Source organism: Callospermophilus lateralis, chromosome 18 (assembly GCF_048772815.1).
Source record: "Callospermophilus lateralis isolate mCalLat2 chromosome 18, mCalLat2.hap1, whole genome shotgun sequence".
Lineage (NCBI taxonomy): Eukaryota > Metazoa > Chordata > Mammalia > Rodentia > Sciuridae > Callospermophilus > Callospermophilus lateralis.
The window spans coordinates 35,272,458-35,292,479 of record NC_135322.1 but is presented as its reverse complement, the minus strand read 5'-3'; positions in this window follow the sequence as shown (position 1 = coordinate 35,292,479).

Here is a 20,022-nt window from a genome sequence, read left to right as displayed (position 1 = left end):
TTAATTGTCTGTGCTGGCAAACTTCTTTTTGGTGAATGTCCAGGTTTTGAGAACAGCTAATTCAGCTGTGCAATTTGTTTAATACATGCAGAGAAAAGCATATAAAATCACACGTTTTATTTTTCTGGGGGGGAAAAAATTAAATAAGGGGAAAAGAGGAATTTTGGAAAACAAGGAATCACGTATTGAAGTTCTCCAACTTGCCCCCCGCCCCGGGAGCGCGAGTTTCTGTGCCTTTTCTGAAGTCTCAGCTTTCTCTCGGGACCCCCTGGAGAGTCCCACCCAGTGCTTGAGCTAGGTGTGGACCAAAGGCACGGGCTCCAGAAACCACGATGGGGCCACCTGCAACTCGGCCAACCGCCCGGGCTCCTGGTTGAGCAGCTCCTGGTTTCTAGAGGTGAAGGGCACACTGAGCGGCAATCCCTGTGCACTTGTCTGAAGGGTTTATTCTGGAGCCCTCTCCAGATTTCCAACTCTGGTGGCAAAGTTCTTATGCAGAAGGTTAGGTATGCCCCCAAGCAGATGAGGCCCCCCGTCCCCCCAGCTCGCTTGTCGACACCGGTGCAAGGGGACAAGTCTGGGCACTCCCACAAGTCCCCACCTAACTCCAGGAGAAAGTGCGATCTGTGGTGGCCTCGTGAGCCTGTGGGAAGAAGCCACCCATCCCCGCCTCCCGAAATGCTGGAAGTGAGGTTTTCACAGGGCACAGTCTTCCCTTGGGATTGAATGTGCTCGGCTCCCCTTGCAAAGGAAGCTGGCCCCAGGAGCATCCCGGGTTGGAGCTGGCTGCCTGGGGACAGGAGGGTGAGTTGCAGCAGCATCAGTAGGAAGAGGCTTGGTGTCCCTTCCAGATTCAAGTGACTACAAAAATGTAGACAGCTGCTCTCTGGGCCTGCTCGGTGGGGAGGGAGAGGGATCAGGCATGGAGGAGCTGAGGGAGCACCCACCCAGGCGCTGGAGGACGGGCCTCAAGTGGGTGCCCGTGAGCGGCAGCTTCCGTTTCCCCTGAGGCCACAGGAGCCCCCCCCCCACTGTCTCAGCCTCCCTCTGTCCCCAGGTTTTACCTCCACAATGTTTTCCTATTAGTAGAAAGGCACCACTCGGTGGCCCTCAGTGTCCCAGGCCAGTTTGTGACAATGTTTCACTGCTGTGATGTCCCTGAGTCATCCACAGCGGTCTACTCACGGCCACCCGTACGTCCACATCGCCGTTACCTCTGCCCCGGGGGAGAATGAGAGCTCTGGAGGTGGACCCCTGCCAGCATCGGCACTGCCAAGGGGTAGCCTGGAGGCTGGCGCCCAGCCCCTGCGTCCTGTCCATCTAAGGGTAAAGAGAACCCAGGGGACTAAGGTCACCTAATGCCAGTTTAGTCAGCTGTTTAATCACCATGACCAAAATGCCCCACGAGATCAGCTTAGAGGAGGAAGAGTTAATTGGGGGCTCACAATTTCAGAGGTCTCAGTCCATAGATGGCCAACGGCATGGCTCTGGGCCCAAGTGAGGCCACACAGCAGGGCAGAAGGGCCCAGGGGAGGGCGGGGAGGAGGAGGAGGGGGAGGAGGAGGAGGGGCAGGAAGGACTGCAGGCAGATACCCCCTTCCAGGACACACACCAGTGACCCACCTCTTCCAGCCCCACCCCACCTGCCTACAATCACCACCTAGTCCATTCAAACCAGACCAGGATGGCCCGATGAGGTGACGTCTCACATCTAATCATCTCACCTCTGAGTATCCCTGCATTGACAGAGATTGGGGGGCACCTCATACCCCAATCACAACCAGTGCTTTCCTGAGTTTTCCCAGCTCCCAAACCAGCACCCTCCAATAGTGCCCAGGACTGTCCAGGGCAGCTCCGTGGGCTGGATGTGACCTGAGGCCTGGCCTTCAGGGTGACCCTGGGAGCCCGTCTCCCCATTCTTCCGCAGAGTGACCACAACCTCCCCTCTCTTCAACCCTCCCTCATGGTGGCAGAGAACACAGGCGATGGCTAATCTCAGGTGCCAGTTTGGCTGGAATAAGGGACATCTAGAAACACGGTAATGCGTCATTATGGGCGTGGCTGTGTGGATGCTTCCAGAAGAGATTAACTGGTGATTCTGAGTGGACCAGGTGGGGAAGATCTCTATGTGGGTGGGCACCCTCTGACTTTCCAGAAACCAAAAGAACAATTACAGAAGGTAAATAGGGTTTTTCTCCTCCGAGCGCTGGGACAGACTCTGCTGCCTTGGACATTACGGTCCCATGCCCTGCAGCCTTTGGACTCCAGGGTTTCTGCCGGTGCTCCTCCTTCCACGGACCGAGAGTCCAGAGTCCCACTGCTGGCATTCCAGGGTCTCCAGCCCGTGGACAAGCTGCGGTGACACGTCTTAGCTGCCATCATCCTGTGAAGCCCCGATCCACCCATATCCGTGTACCTTTGGATCTTCTCCCTGGAGAACCTCCACCAACATACCACAGAAGGAACAGGTGGGCGCACAGTTAACTTTCTACACCAACCTATGATCACAGCCACCCCTGAGCCTGCCCTTGACCTGTCCTGCCATACGCCAGCCCTGACACCCGACCCTGGAGCCCAGCCCCTCTGGCTTCCCAAGGCAAGCGCTGTATCTGTCCATCAGCCCCACTTGCCTGTATCCCCTCCTCCCCACTGGGCCCTGCGTCTCCAAGAACCATTCCTTAGTCTCTCCTGACTCAAGAACAGATATACAAAATGACGGGATGAAGAAGACAAACAGGCTGTGCCCGTCTACCTGTCTTTCTGCACTGAATCCTTGAAGAGTTGTGCTTTTAAAAAGAAAAAAAAAAATGGGTCTATAACAAGCAAGAGCTTATCCACAATTCCTGGAAGGCAGGAAGCAGGTGGGCCACTGAGAAAGGAGACAAGACACAAAGTAATCTTGTGCCCAGAGCCATCAATCATGAAGCCCAGTGGGCAGAGCCACTAGAGGAGTAAAACAACCATGCTCAGAGGGGTTTTCCCGGGGGCCCAAGGGGCCCACGGTGCCCCTGTGCAGATGGGAGCTGTGCAGCCTCCAACCCGGGTCAAACCCAAAGGCTCACGTGCTAAAGGAAGTGAACCCCCTTCTGCAGTCAGGCACACGCCCTAGTTGCCACAGTGGAAATACAGGCATCTCCACTCAAGACCAAGGAAGTAGAAAAACATTTCTTTAGCCCAGCCTGAGGATTCCTGTCCTGATGTGAATACAGTTCAGAAACCCTGCAGCCTCATTCACAATGACACAAAATGGAGATAGATAGATAGATAGATAGATAGATAGATAGATAGAAAGACAGAATACCTAGAAATAAACCTGCCATGCCAAGCAATGCTCAGGTCCTGTGTGACAAAAACTATAGAAATCTACTAAGGAACATAAATGGGATGGATAAATGGAAAAGCACAGCCCGAGACCTGGGTGGACACACTCAATATTGTAAAGATGACAGATCCCCTTGAATTAAGCTATAGATTCAATACCATCCCATCGGCTGTCCCTACAGGACGTTTCATGGAACAGGACAAGTCAGGCTGCAATTCACTAGAAAGAGAAAATGTTCAAGAATAACAAAGAAAATTTTTGAAAAAAGAAAATAATTGTTTGGGAATTTGTCCCAACAAATATTAAAACGGACCTTAAAGTACTTAAAAGAGCATGAAGCTGAAGGGATGAGACAAAGAAACCAAAGAAGCAGAATAGATAGCCCACACACGAAGGTGAGCGCACACACACACACACACACACGCACACACACACGTAGGGAAACGTGAATTTTGTTTCAGTGCATGAGATCTGGGCGTGCAGCTTCCCATTGGAAAAAGGAAAAGAAAAGTCAGATCCCTACCTCACTTCATACGTAAAAACAGGTTCCTACTCGATGAAGAAGCTAAATATAAAAGATAGATCTGGAAAAGTATTAGAAGATGATACTGCACGTGTGATTTTGAAATCATGTAATATAAAATTAATTATGCCTCCATGTTACATGCAAAATTTGAAATTCCACCCCCCCGCCACACCGCCCAAAGTAAAACAAAATGATCAAGGATTGTGTAGTTTCAAAACTTACAGGCTAAGTGAACTGAAGCTGCCACTTCCATCAGTGCTACATGGTGATTCCTCTTTAGCTTGCAAAATAAAAAGGACCTCACGTCCTTAACCATTACTGTGTGACCCAAATTGTGATTCCCCCAGCATAGCTTCCTGTGGTATCTATTGCGAAAAGTGGGTGTTATCTTTAATATTGACTCATCTTGTGACTTAGAATCTCTTAGTCTTTAAACAATCAAACCCAAGCATTTATTAAAGGCTAGCGGTAGTGCTAGAGTCTGTGCTAACACGCACACACACACACGCACACACATCAATCACTCAGGGCCAGGGGTGGTTATTTGGAGACCAAAGGCCACCACAATGGGCTGGGAATTAGGAGCGCACGCCCCTGTAAAATGTCAGGAACATTGCTGAAAAAGTCTCACCATCTTTATAGACGTGTGTGTGCCAAGAACAAGAAACTCCCGCGACCGCCTACCACCTCCTGGAGAAAGTAGCCTGGAATGATGCCAATTGTGAATCACACAGCGTCTTTGGGGTGCCGTTGTCCTCCCAGATCCCCTGTCTAAACCCCAGCTGCTGTGAGTTGGGCAGATTACAGCCCCCGGCATCACCGGTCCCTGGAGCTCTGCCTCGGCTGATGACCTGGCAGGTAAACCAGCGCACAGCAAGGACAGCCCACAGTCAGTGAACGACTAGTCAAGGGTTACGAGGAACCTTGGCCTCCAGGCAGGGCCAAGTGCAGGACAATTATGCTTCAGAGCTCCCGACCCCCACCATGACTCAGACCGAGCTTCCCTTGAGGTCCACCCCCCCAGCTCTACTCTCTCCCTCTCCTTCTGTTGAATCCCTTCCCTGACAGGTGTTTCTCTGAGGAAAACTTCCGGGACCCATCTCCAGCTCTCCAGATCCCCATCTCCAGCTCTGCTGCTGGGAAACCTGCACTGATCAAGTTGGAACAGGAGCCGTCCCAGGAAAGAGACCGGTGGGATTCCGAGGGTGCTGGAGGGCTGCAAGTGGTGGCTGGTGGGGCTGCAGCAGAGCTTAGCTGCTGAGGCTGCCACGTGTGGCACACATATGGCCTGGGATGCAGGTGGGAGGGACACACAAGTGGCATAAAAGAGCATGGAGCAAAGGTTCTCCCATGGACCGGAACTGGATCCCTGCCGACAACACCTCCGAGCAGACACTGCACCAAGAAAGACGTCTCAGTGGCTCAGAAACACATGAAAAGAGGTCCCGCATCATTAGTCATTAAAGAAATGCAAGTGGAAGGTGTAGGGAGGGCGGTTACAACCAAAGCATGGTATATGCATGCATGGAAATGTCACAGTTGAACTCATTCATTTGTACAATTAATGTACAAATACAATGCAATACTGCATACGTACTAGAAGGGCTAAAGTTAAAAATCCTGACCATCCAAGAGATGCTAAGAATATGGAACAACTGGAATTCTCTTGGAGAACATTTCACCAATCCGAGATAAATTCCATGTATACTGAGCTCATGACCCAGCAATTCTGTAGCTATTGACCAAGAGAAATGAAAGCAAATGTCCACACAAAGTCCTAGACTCAAACGTTTGGGGCCGTGTTATTCATACCAGCCTGCACTAGAAACCACCCCCAAATCTGTCAATGGATGAATGAATGGGTCACAGCCCTTCTCAGCAATAAAAAGAGTGAACTCCTAACCTACAGAATAATTCAAAGGCATCTCAAAAGCACTATGGGAAGTGAAAGAAGCCAGACCCAATTTATGATTTCATTTATGTAATATTCAAGAAAATGCCAAACTTTATAAAAATAGAAGTCAGATCAGTGGTTTCCAAGGACTGTGGGTGATAGGGAAAGGGCATTGGCTAAAAAGAGACACAAGGACATTTTTTGATTGCAAAGAATATTTTATCTCTTGACTGTGGCTGCTAAACAATTGCAAATATTGTCAAAACTAGTGAACTATATACTTTTTTTTTTTTTTTTGGTGGTCCTGGGGATCCAACCCAGGGCGTCACACACACTAGGCAAGCTCTTTATCATTGAACGACATCTCCTCATTGAGTTGGACACTTTTTTAGTTGATGTGTATTGTATGTATGCCTCAATAAACCTGCAAAAATGAAACATTTAATAAGCCATAACTACATACTGACCCTGAGCTGACACTCTTCTTATAACGTTCTAATCGCGTGATGATTCCTTCTGTTCAGTTCCAAACCCAGAACTGGAATCGATGCATAAAAGAAATGACAGGAAAGCAGAAATCAGCTCGATGCAGGAGTCCTTAGTCTTAGTCAATTTTCTGTTGCTATAACAGAAGACCACAGGCTGGGTGATCTGTAAAGAAAGGAAGTTGATTCTGGCTTTCAGTTCTGGAGCCTGGGAAGTCCAAGGGCATAGTGGGCAATGTCTGGCAAGGGTATTGCAACCTGGCAAGTGAAAGGGTAGAGAAACTCATGCAAAAGAGAGGGGACAGGAGCAAGAGAGCTCACTCTCTAACCACCCACTCTAGCAACACTAACTTACTGCAGTGAAATACATTAAATCCCCTTAGCAACCCAATGACCTCTTAAGGACCCCACCATGCAGCCGTCAAACTTCAGTGCACATTTCAGGATCACAGCATCCTCCCCACCACAACTGTGACTGTGATCGACCGATGTCCTCCCTCCCCACATGGAACATACGGACTGATTGCCATGGGGGGCTGCTTCTCCCTCCACCTGGCTCCTCCAAGCATTCCCCAGGCCACTAGGACCATCATCGAGTGGGGATTTCAGAAATGTCCAATCTCATACCCTGTTTCAGACAACCAGAATCAGAATCTGTAATTTTTTTTTTAGAGAGAGTGAGAGAGGAGAGAGAGAGAGAGAGAGAGAGAGAGAGAATTTTAATATGTATTTTTTAGTTCTTGGCGGACACAACATCTTTGTTTGTATGTGGTGCTGAGGATCGAACCCGGGCCGCACGCATGCCAGGCGAGTGCGCTACCGCTTGAGCCACATCCCCAGCCCCCAGAATCTGTAATTTAAGCAGACACCCAGATAGTTCCCATGACACATTTCCCACATGTATTCCTAATTCCCAGATATGTTCCTGCAGTTCACAGACGAGTTTGGCAAGCTCTGATCTGGACACTAGCTCACTCCTGTCCCTACCACCCCATCGAGTTAGATGATCACCAGGTCAACTGTGCACATTCCCAAATCCAATTAAGCCCGTATTCTTTGCGTTTCCATCACTTAACTAAATATTATTTGTCAATGAATTAGGAATGTGAAAAAAATGGGCCCCCCCCCAGGGTTGGGGCTCAGTGGTTAGAGCACTTGCCTAGCTTGTGTGAGGCACTGGGTTCGATTCTCGGCACCACATATGAATAAAAAATAAAGGTCCATTAACAACCACACATACAAAAATAAAATAAAATGTCTTAAAAAAATTTGGAGCTAATATGAATGTTTGTAGAAGATTCCATGATGTCACTCACACCCCCCCCTTATCTGAGTGTGGTATATTCCAAGACCCCCAGTGAAGGCTTGAGACTAAGGATAGCACTGAATCTTACAAATACCAGGTTTATTTCCCCTATATATAATACCTATGGCAAAGTTTGATTTATAAATTAGGTCCAGTGAGAGATAGACAACAACTAATGATAAAATATAATCATGACACAATACACTACAATGAAGTTATTTACAAGTTATGAAATATTAATTTCTGGAATTTTCCATTAATATTCAAACCACAGATGATCACGGGTGACTAACACCACAGAAAGCAAAGCCATGGGAGCGGGGAGGGACTGTAATTTGCTGTACAAACTGCTGTGGGAACAAGTGTGGGCGAGACTTCACTAGTGTGCTTGTCACTCAGCCTGTAGAAGGCTGAAATTGAGTGTCGCCAATCCGATGTGACTTAGGAGAGGAAGGCAGCACCGAGTTGTAATTCCTGTAAAATTCACTCCTCTCAGCTCCTCCAAGGGGATTTGATGGTTGCTGTGGTTTGGATGCGAGGTGTCCCCCAAAAGCTCACGTGTGAGACAGTGCAAGAAGGTTCAGGGGAGAAATGTCTGGGTTGTGAGAGTTTTAACCCAAACAGTGAATTAATCCCCTGACAGCGGTCAACTGCGTGGTGACTGAAGTGGTGGGGGGTGGCTGGAGGAGGTGGGAACTGGGGCGTGGCTTTGGGTAAGTATTTATCTGGAGGGTGGAGTCTCTCTCTGCTCTGGGGTCCCCATGGGAGCTCCCCCGCCACACTCTCCTGCCAGCTCGATTCCTGGGGGCTCAAGGTGAGGCAGAACACCATGGCGGGACAGTGTGGCAAGGGGAGTGGCTCACAGGGTGATCAGGAAGCAGAGAGGAGACTCCACTCCCCAGATACAAAATATATACCCCATGGCCACGTCCCCCAGTGAACCACCTCCTCCAGCCACACCCACCTGCCTCCAGTTACCACTCAGTTAGTCCCACCAGGGACTAGTTCGCTGATCAGGTTAAGGCCACGGGCCAACCATCTCTCCTCCAAACCTTCTTGCATTGTCTCACACGTGAGCTTTTGGGGGACACCTCATCCAAACCATAACAACCACCATTTGGACAATAAAAGTGTGTTCATTTGAACAAATTTACTGACTTAAAACAGCAGAAATTTATTCTCATACAGTTCTAGAGACTAAGTCTGAAATCAAGGTGTCGGCAAGACCATGGCTCTTCTCAGTCTCTGGGAGCAAACCTGTTCCTGTCTCTTCCCACCTTCGGGTGGCTGCCAGCTGCCTTGGCCCTCTGTGGTGTTCTTTGGCCGTGGACTCACGGCTTCTACCTTGGTCTCCATTTCCTCCTCTCATATTCCCTGCAGGTGTCTATGGGTCTTCTTTTCTGTTTCTTTAATTTAGGGTCTACCCCCATCCAGGAATAGCGTCATCTCGAGATCCTGACCTTAATTACATCTGTGAAGACCCTTATTCCAAATAGGGTCATTTCTGAGTGCTGGGTGGATATTTTTGAGGGCCACTAACTAAACCCAGTCTCTACCTTGGGAAATGGATCCTGAGTTCCCACCCCCGCTCACTAACGGTTGATCGTTTTCACTGGGAAGGTTCCCCAAAGGCTATGTGTGCAAGGCTTGGTCCCAGCGCAGCGAATTCATAGGTGGGGCTTTTGGGAATCGAATGGATTACGAGGACTCTAACCCCACCAATGGATTAATCCACTTGATGGAATAAGAATTTGAATGGACTACTTGAGAGGTGATGGAAACCGTAGGCAGGTGGAGCATGATTGGAGGAAGCAGATCATTGGAGGTGAGCCCTTGGGGTCCACATCTTTAACCTGGACCGCTCCTTACCCCGTGCCTCACCTTCTCCAGACTGCCATGAGTGGAGGGCTTTCCTCCTCCGTGCCCTCCTGCCATGATGTATCTGCCTTGGAGTCAGCCCAGCCATGGACTTAGCCTCTCAATCTTGACCCAAAATAAATCTTGCATCCTCTAAGTTGTTCTTTCCAGGTATTTTGGTCACAGTGAAAAAAAAAAACTAACTCTCTAGTCCATCAGGAAAATATCTCCGTTTGATACTAAAATCCAGATCTCAAAAAAAAAAAATAACAATAAAATAAAATCCAGACCTCAAGTCTTCAGCAGGTCAAACCTCTTCATTGCAGGAGGTCCTGGTCCTGTGGGTCTCCCCGCCCTGAAGAACAGGGGGTGTTTTGTTCACTGGGGAAGATCCGCCTTCCCCTCAAGACACCCACAAGCAAGCCAAGGTCTCCCTCAAAAGCAAAGTACGTTGACCTGTCCTTCATCGTCAGCAGCACAGGTAAGCGGGGCATTGTCGGGAGCAGGGAATGAAGCAGATGGGTGACAGCCACATGGGTGACACAGGAGCGAGGATTGGCCCTTCTCCCAGCTCCGTCAGCCCATGCTCCTGAATGCGATGTGGACAGTGGAGGCTTAGTGACTCCTGAATGATGTTTATGCAAATATATTCCCAAGTCCCTTCCTGCCAACGAGAGCTCTTTCTACAGAGAACATTCCAGAACCAGTGCTGTGGGGGCCCATGGAGGAAGAGATGCTCTCTGTTTGGATGAGCAGAAAAAGCTTAATGGAAGGAGCAAGTGGACCCTTGAACTGGGCTTTGAAGCCATTGCCAAGCCGAGATAATGGAAGCCAACCAAGCAGGACAGACTTGACATGTGTCAGAGCAAGGCCTGGGCCAGAGGGGTGCCGAGGCCACAGCCAAGCTCAGTAAGACAGCTCTGTGCGCAGGTGACGATGTCTACTCCAGAGCTGTGACTCCCTCTCCTGACCTGGCTGGATACACGTCACTCGGGGGAAAGCAAGAGAACTGTGACGCATTTGGCCAAAGGATGTTGATTCCTAAAGTCACCTGGTCTGCAGTGAATGGTGTCCCCCTATTACCCCCCAAAAAAGATATGTTAGAGTCCTGTCCCCCAGTACCTTAGAATGTGGCCTTGTTTGGAGGGAGGGTCTTTACTGGGGCTGTTGAGTTGAATTGAGGTCATTAGGGGGGAACCCACACTGATATGACTGAGATCTGGACACAGAGACAGACCTGCCAAAAGGGAAAGTCATAGGAAGGGACACAGGAGAAGACGGCCACCCGCAAGCCACAGGGACACAGAGGGAACCAGCCCTGGTGACACTGTGGAGACCTTCATCTTGGATTTGTAGCCTCCAGAATCATGAGAACACGTTTCTGTGATTTAAGCCATCCCATTTGTGATATTCTGTTACTGCAGCCAAAGTAAGCTAATATACTATCCGTCATTTAAAATAAATAATAAAAGACAGACAGAAAGAAAACCTTGCCTCTTCCGAGGACCTAAATACCCTCATTACATAATGATCAGCCATCTTCACTATGGATCAAGTGCCCCCGGTACGGAGTTTTGACTCCACTACTCCTCACTAGCTATCAATGTGGACAAGTGACATATAGCTCATTTCTTTGCACCCCAGTTTTTTCAACTGTAAAATGGTGTTAATACTGCTTGGCTTCTAGAAATACCGGTACTATGTATTATGCACTATTATCCATCTCTTATCAGGACAAAGTTTTCTGTGGTTACAGCCTCCTACCTGGGGTTTGTTTAATGTTTTCTCATTTAAAAAAATGGAACTGTAGGTTTGGGGGAAGAACACCACAGAGGCAGAAAGCCCTCCTCATTGTATCCATGAGGGTGGGTGAAAGCCGAGGATGCACTTCTGGTGACGCTGACCTTGATCTATTGGACAAGGTGGTATCTGCTAAGCTCCATAACAGTGTCACCCACTTCATGCTGTCCGTCACTCCGGAATCCACTCGTTCATTCCCAGAGTGCTTACTGAGGACCTGCCTAGCGCCAGGCACTACCAGGTGTCAGGCCTGCAGCAACAGAGCCGGTGAGACAGATGATGGAGACGGTGGTGATGATGGTGATGGACAGGTGATGGGAAGAGAGAGAGAGAGCCTGATTATGAGGGAATGGAAGATCGCCTCACTCACCTGGGGGAGCGGGGAAGTCCCAGTTTGTCATCTGCAGCCAGAGATCTAGAAGAGCCGGTGACATGGCTCAGTCTGAACCAAAGGCCTGACCACCAGGGGAGCCTGTGGGTGTGAAATGAGGTGTCCCAGCTTCAGAAGCAAGAAAAAAAGGCCAAACCCTTCCTTCTTCCGCCTTCTGCTCTTCGCAGGCCTCCGTGGGTGAGGCGACACAGGCCCATGTGGGGCTCTTCTCCACGGAGTCCCCGGACTCTAATGCAAGCTCATCCAGAAACACCCGGAGAGGCACCCTCCGAGCCACGAGCAGCCTGGGCCCCGACCGACCCAGGCAAGTGGGCACAGGAAACCAGCCACCAGAGGGGACAGCTTTGCACAGTGACCTGCACCCACCACAGAGGCTGCGAGTACGCACGTCCCACCCCAGGACTGCAGAGCCACAGAGGCCACAGTCCGCAGCGTCCCCAGGTGGGGATGGACTTCCACGGAGACTCAGGCCACCCCTTCCTGCCCCCACGGCAGCCAGAGCTCACGGCCCACACCCAGGAGCCTCTCTGAGTTCTCATGTGAGCTCTTCCGACACCCAGACTGTGACACCGCTAGCCACCTGGCGCCCTGGGGAAGTGAACTGGGAACCCAGGGAAGAGGGAGGTTTGCTTTTTACCTTTGTTGGACATGTTTTTAGCCATAATGATCATGTTTGTTGTTGTTGTTTTTTAATAGACTTTTTCTATTTGGGAATAATTTTGGACTTACACAGAGTTCCAAAGAGTGCCCATGGCCCTCCGTCCAGTTTCCCCGGATGTCCATATCTCTCACAGGGAACCCCGATGCATGAGCCAAAGCTGAAACACTGACCTTGACCCAAGCCCCCTGCCGGAACCAGAGGCTCTATCCAGACTTCCCCAGCTTTGACACAACGTCCTTTTTCTGCCTGGACAACGTGGCATTAGCCATAAGGACTTCTGGCACTCCGTAGGTCTGTGGGTGTCCTTGTCTTTATGCCCTCGACACTTCTGAAGGGTATCGGTCAGAAATCTTGAGGATGTTCCTCAATTGCAAAATTCCTCCATAACGGCTGCTGTTTTTTTCTCCATGTTTCTCAACTGGTGCATGGTGATTGACATCATGGTGGGATCTGAGGTTATGTCCACCATCCCTGTTGGAAGAGAGTCACTGAGGCCAGCCTCCACTGGAGTCAGGCTGCGTCCCCCAGAGCCAGGGACATCTGCCCAAGCCTATTATTTGCAATTTTCTTTAAGGAGGATTTTTGTCCCTCCCCCCCCTCCCCCACCCCCCTTTTTTTAACCTATTCAATCATTTATTCATCATGTGGACTCATGGGTATTTACTTTTTTTCTTAGGGTTACGATCCATTACTGTGGATATTTATTTCGTGGCTCAAATTGTACCCCCTTCGGTTATATTTGTTTTTAAAAAATGGTTTTTAATGACAAGGACCTGCCGTCATTGAAGGGGCCTGTGATCAGGCACAAATTGCTTCAGATGATCAGAAATTATTCCCAAGCCTCCACCTTCTGCATCCGAAGAGAAGGTGTCGGGGCGTGGTGATGAGCTCAGGCCCTGAGGAGCCTGGCCTGAAAGACAACCACCCCCCCAACACGAGTGGTGTGACTGTGGACAAGGTGTCCGCCTCTCAGTGCCTCCGTTGGAACATTGATAAAACAAGATGATTGTGACACATGACAGTACTTACCATGCCACAAATTTAGGGAGAACCAACTAAGACGCCATCTGTAAAGTGTTCAGAACACCCTTGGGCACGTGGGGTTGTCACTGGCATGTCATCGATGATTGTCACTGGCACGGTGTGGCCGTTCGTCCCGGACTTGCTGGGGGCCGGGCAGGTTTGGGGTTTCTGCACACCCCCCTCCCCCACCAGTTCTGGCCATCAGGGACAGGGGTCAGCCACACCCTGGAGGAAGGCCAAGCCTGTGGGAAGTCGGGGGCATGACTTCCAGTTGTCACCCTCTCTGGCCTCCCACTCGGGGGGCTGTGAGCCTCCTCCAGGCCTGCTCCCTCACGTGGGGGAGGGGCCGTGAAGCCGCTGTCCTGCCTTCCTCAGTGACGGGCACCTAGGTGATCTGGAACTGCTGCCCTCGGGGATCACGGCGAGGTCACTGCGGCTGGTCTGCAGAGTCACCTCCCCAGCAGAGGGACAGCGCTTTTCCTCTCCTGGGCGCCCCGTGTCGCTCTTTCAGGCCTGTCTTCTCCATTCTGTCCCCAGGACCCCAAGCAGAAGCTAAAATAAAAAGTGACAGATTCCTGTCCCCCTGCCACTAATCCACTGTGGCTGTGTCCTGTGGCTGCATCTGCCTGGCCAGGGTGATAGACGTGGGGACACAGAAAATGAGATGTTCCTCCCGTGCCCTTCATGCGCCTGCTCACTCTGTGCCCTTTCCCTGAAATGGAATATGCCCTGGGTGGGGGCCTCTCTCACAGCCTGGAAACCGAGCCCCAGTTTCCCTCCTGAGTCAGCGTGGTTTGTTTCTGACGAGGACTCAGCCCGAGGCCACACCGCCCCGAGGCCACACCGCCCTGAGCTCCACCTGCCCACAGAGCACTCCATCACCACCCTCTGGGCTGGGGAAGAAGCAGAGGGAGAAGCAGGAGACCCTGGGGGAAACATTCCTCCCCTCCACATCTGTTCCGCACACACCCTGACCTTGTCCCTTCCACATCTGTTCTGCACACACCCTGACCTTGTCCCTTCCACATCTGTTCCGCACACACCCTGACCTTGTCCCTGGGAGGTGGCCTGGAGCACTGTCCAGAACCCCCCGGAAAACCCACACTCCATCTTCAGGGCCCCGTCCTTCAAGAAGCCCTATTGACCAAGGACCCTAGAAAGGACTTTGGATTCCCCTGGACCTGAGTTCGGATCCTGGCCCCATCGCTGCTCAGGAAGACGTCCTGGATAAACGACTTACTGTGTAGGATGGAGATACCACGGCCCACCTCTTAGGAATGTCACAAAACCTGCTGGACCTCTGTAAAGCGCTTGGCCTTTGGTGAATGGTCAGAAGGTGGCAGGTGGTGTGCTCCGGCCAGACAGAACTTGCAAGAGTGCCACAAGTCGGTCTGCAGCGTCCACTTCCTGCATTCAGTCGCCCTTCCTGACGTTCCTGTCGTGGGTGGGAATCCGAGACCCAGGGCTTAGGAGAGCAACAGGACTTCCTCAGGAGCTTGGGCCGAGTCGGGGAGCGGGGACCGGTACCTGCGTTGCCCTGCGGCCCCCACCTGAAGGTTTCCTGGAGCCTGGGGCTCAGGGTTCTTCCCAACACAGCGAAGCCTGAGCCGACCCGGGGGATGAAGGAGCCGGTGTGCGCTGGGCTCCGCCAGCCGAGCCCCTGGAGAAGGCCTGGGTAGCTGGGGAGCCAGTGGCCATCGGTGGCCCGGTGACCTTCAGGAAACGGCCCAAGGACCCACTCTGGAAGCCCTGAGTAGGTTGGAGGAAGGGGAGGCCACCCCCAGGTGAACCACTGGAACATTCCATCCCCTTCCACCCCAGCTGCCAGAGGGGAGTCCCCACGCTCCCTGTTCATTACCTGACATAACTAATTGCCTGGTGACATTTCCCATATTATAGACAAATGTGAATTATGGGCCCAGCTGTTCCCCTTCTCGTCACCAGGAATCGGTTGATAAATATGTTTATTCGAGGTCAGCCTGGCCTCATCCATTAGAAATATTGTTTTTCTAAACATTACATTGATTTGATTTAACTCTAATCAATTTAAAATGGTTCTGACAATTAACAAAAGCTTCAAATATGACCTTAAAGTAATAGGATTCATTAGCTATGTTTAGGATTAAACTTACCCTAATAGGGCAATTTTTCTTCCGAGGGTATTTGGTAAGCGGCTAGTGGTCAGTCAAAATGAAATCAATTATTATAAATTATACAGTTAAAGTTGATTATGTATCCCCTGCTAATTTATATAAATAAGGGTCTCTGACAATGGGAGTAATTTATTAATAACTATCTCTCCCCGAGCCCGGGATCACACTTCATGTTACAGCTGCTAGAGCATCTGTAACCCATGAAGTATTATTTTCCGGGGCCGCTCTCGATGTATGCTAATTAAGCCCGTAATTAATTGGAACAGTTATGGTTAAAGACACGAGGCTGGCGCCCTCTGCCCCGTTATTCGTGACAGTCGACTCACTCAAAAGGCAATCTGATCAAAAATTCATATGCTAGCTCTGGCGCCCCGAAAGGAAGGCGATCGTCCTACAAAGAGGGCTGGGGACATGACAGCTGGTGTGCTGCGGGGGTGACGCGCAGTCAGAACTCAAGCCCGCCCGAGTCTGGGCTTCCCACCCTGCTGCCACCAGCCTGTGCCCCCCACAGAAAGGATATGGCAGCAGCGGATGTCTGAGCCCATGAACTGTTGGTCCATCGAGGGCTGAAGAACAAAGGTTGCCAGGAGTTTACAAATGGGGGACCCTCACTTGTCTCAGAAATTCCTGGTGGTGTTTGAAACTCAGCCTGTGCTCAGCTCGCTACTCACGCTTCTCCCGCCCCCCACCACCAACCATCTTCCTCTCCTCGGGTTACGGCCTGGCCCACGGAGCACTGAGCTGGAGAGCCACTATCTAGGACACCTCGTTTTTTAGATGGAGATACTGGGGGCCATGGAGAGAGAGTCTTGCCAAGGAGCACATAATGACCAGAGTCCAGGCAACCTGCTGGGGGCTGGTGTCACAGAGCATGGGGTGCCATTGGTCCACAAGGAGGTGGACCTACCTGTGACCAGACACTATTGTCCCCGATGCATACCAGGTGAGGCCTGGCAAGAGAGACAGGTACAACAACCCAAAGCCCAGGGCTCGAGGGGTCCTGAGAGAGTGGGGTGAAGACAGACGGACGCCGCTGCAGGGCGAATTTGCCACGGAGAGCAAATGGGTCCCTCTGTCTAATCCCATGTTCCTCCAGCCGGGCGGGAGCAGAGGGAAATCCCTCTCTAGCTCAAGGACGCGTGCTACACGCTTTCTGGCCCCCTTCATGGAGGGGAATAGAAAGTCCTGACAACCCAGACTTCACGTGCACAAAAGAACACTCATCTTGGAAATGCCCTGAAAAATGTCCAGCGCCCATGCCTTGCCTGTCACTCATTCCACCTTCCAATGACAGGGAGTGCCCCAGAGTTGGGCTGCCCCATGCTGGAGGCCGAGGAGACGGGGCAACATGGTCTTCACCCTCTGGGAGCCCCACTGCTGGAGATGGAGGATTAAAAAAAAGGCGAGGGATGGCATCTCAGTTGAGTGAGGTTGCCTTGGAGACCAGGATGGGTTGTTTGGAGTTTTAGAGGTAAACTGGGATGTTCTGGGCACTCAGGAAGGTGCCCGGGAGTGGCATTTGTTCAGGGAAGCCTTGGATCCCTTCCACCTGTGCCAAGTGGGGGAGGAAGTAGTAAGTGAGCGAGGAGGAGAGAGAGGGAGGGTGGTGCAGGTCTGAGACCCGGAAGGTGTTAGCCAGGCCCGGGCAGCCGTGGGACGATGTGGTAAAATCAGGTGCTAGCGACAGGCCCTTCCAGGGGCACACCTCCACCAGGCTTCGGAATCCTTGCAGCCCAAGAAGCCCAAGAAGGTGAGCGTTTGGGCCAGCCCACCCCCACCATTTAGGGAAGGTCCAGTATACACCGCAGGAGGAGACCCTCCTCCACCTGAGAAAGTGCAGGAGCAGTGCCCCCCACTAATGCCCCAGCTGCTAATACTCCAGGGTGGGAACAGGCCCAGGCATGAGTAGGAATCCCCATGTCTGGGATCTCACCCAGCTCTGCCTCTGATTCACCTGCACCTATGGGTACCATCTACCTCCCTAGGCCCCAGGTTCTCGAGCTTTAAACTGAAGGGATGAACCCCATTTGCGTTAGCCAGCTTTCTGTGACTGTGACAAAATACCTGAGATAAATCAACTTAATAAGGGAAGGGTTTATTTTGGCTCACAGTTTCACAGGTTTCAGTCCATGGTCGCTTGGTCCTGTTACTTTAGACCTGAGGTGCTTCGGCATCTCATGGTGGTACAGTGTGTCATGGTGGAAGGAGCCTGTTCACCTCATGAGAGCAGAGAAGCAAAGAGAGAAAGAAAGAGACTGATGTCCCAGTGTCCTCCTCAAGGTCTTGCCCCCAGTGACCGAACTTCCTTCCATTAGACCTCACCTCATGAAGCCCTCGCCCCTTCCCAACAGGGCCATGAAGGCCTTTCAAACATAAGTCTTTGGGGGACATTTCAGATCCAAACCATAACCTTCCACTCCTGGCCCCCAGAGGTTTGTGTCCATCTCATAGTGCAAAATGCCCGCGTCAGCCACGCTCCTCCCCTCCCTGCGCCTTCTATTCAGCCCGTCCTGGAGTCTGGACCTGAGGCTGGTGTGGGCAGTGCCTTTGCCTGGTCTGGTGGCCCTGCACCCTCTCCTCCCCTTCCCTGCGGGGCTCCTGCCCTGGGGGAGCTACTTTGCCCTTCTTGAGCCGTGGGCTGTGAGCACCAGAGCACCGTCTGGTTGCTGTTCCTGCTGCCGAGACCACCCAGCTCCTTCGGCCTCAGTTTCTCCACCAGCAAAATTAAGCCGCCATTCCACCCACTGGCAGGTGAGGGAGACGGCACTGAGGGTTCCCTGGGCAGCTGCATGGAGAGTTGGACCCAGAGGGAAGGGCAGAGTGGAAAAGACCCCAGACGGTCCTGGCCAGCGTTTTACACCACACCAGATGGAGCACACTCCTGCTTCCCTGCCTCGTGGTGACAACCCCTGGGCTGCCTCAGTCTCCCAGTGTGATCCTGACACCGTGTGCTATCTGCTGCTCCCTCCAGGACCCCCATCCTCAGAACGGCCCTCCTGGACTGGAGATAGCTTTGTGTTGATGGCAGCCATTGGCAGCACCTGCCCTGCCCACCCCTTCCACGTGGTGAGCTCTTGCCATTCACTCCCTCCCGGGGGTCATAGGATCCGTGATCCCCAGGAGCCCAGGCCTCTGTCCATTTCCTGGACTCCAGCCTTTGCTCCCCAGGGTGGCCAGGACGCGGGCTCTTTCAAAACGTGAAAATGCGCGTCTCTTCTGAATGACCTCCCAAATCACCACTCCACATCCCAAACACCTCCACAGTGTTTGATTTACGGCTCACAAACTTTCCTGGGCTCATTATCTCCTTCTGATAAATGGCTCCTGCCCAGCCACCCTCCCCGCGTCCCCTGTCATTCAGTCAAATGCTGGGTTCAATTTGGATAAGACTGACAAGAGAAAAATAAAGACACAAAACCATCTGCTGTCCCTGTAATCTCTGTAGTCCATGTCCTCCCTGCTCACACACTTTTTGGTCCATCCACAAATATTTTTATAAACAAAATTAGGTCTATTAGGATGCATACGTTTTTATAGCCCACTTGTTTTTCACCTAATGTTGCATGAATAATATTGCCCATGCCCTTAAGAAACAGTGTTCTAGAAGAATTGTCCATGAGCCACACTCCCTGGTCCAACTAGGTCATCATTTAGCAAAATCTGGAATATTTAAGCTTCCAAGTTTGATCTTTTGATCAATCTTATATGTGCTACTCTTGGACACACAAAATCATTATTTTCTTAGAAAAAATTCTCAGCTACACAAGGGCTGGGTATAAGGTAGGTAAAACACTAAGGCTTTTAAAAATAAGCACATATGTATGACATGTCCATGTGACCCAGAAGTTGGGTACAATTGTCAGGGACAAGAGAGGCCGAGGAAGAACTGAACCTAGAGAAGCCAGCAAGCTCACTCCAGACCCAGACACCACCACAAGTGTCCCCTGGGGAGGGACACACAAAGCACCAAGACCCTGAATGTCCAAGTCCCCTGTGTGAGAGACGGAGAAACTGAGACCGAGAGGTCACCTAGGAAGGTCATGACTTTGGTGCCGCACCCCTCAGTCTGTGTCTCTAAAGTTTCCATGATGATTCAGAGGTAGCAGATCCCCAGGTCACTCTTGATGACAGTGTGGCTGACGAGGCAGGCTGTAGAAAGTTAACGCAGTAGCTGGTAGGCTTACAATGAGGGATGTGCACCAACTAAGGGGTGTGGCTTCAGGGTCCTACTGTTTACCTACTTTCCCCCCCTGAAGCTGTAGATTCGTAATTCATTTTTCTACAGATGCCAGAGAGGACTTCACACCTGACCTTTCTGCATTCGCCCAGTAGATGGCACTAACTCATTCTAAATGCCATTGGTGCAGGGCGACTAAAAGCTCAAGATGGATGGAGAGACTGAGACAAAGGGCAGTCAATTGTGAGAGAGGACAGTCACAAGCAGAATGGACCCTGCTAACCAGCTGTCTTGAAAATACACAGAGAAAGTTTAAACCATCTTGCTTATAATTTGTAATCTGCCATGTAGTCCTGCTTGCCACATTTGCTTTTAAAAGTCACCTGCTGCTCCCCAACCTAGGGTCGGCTTTGCTAACTTACTTGGG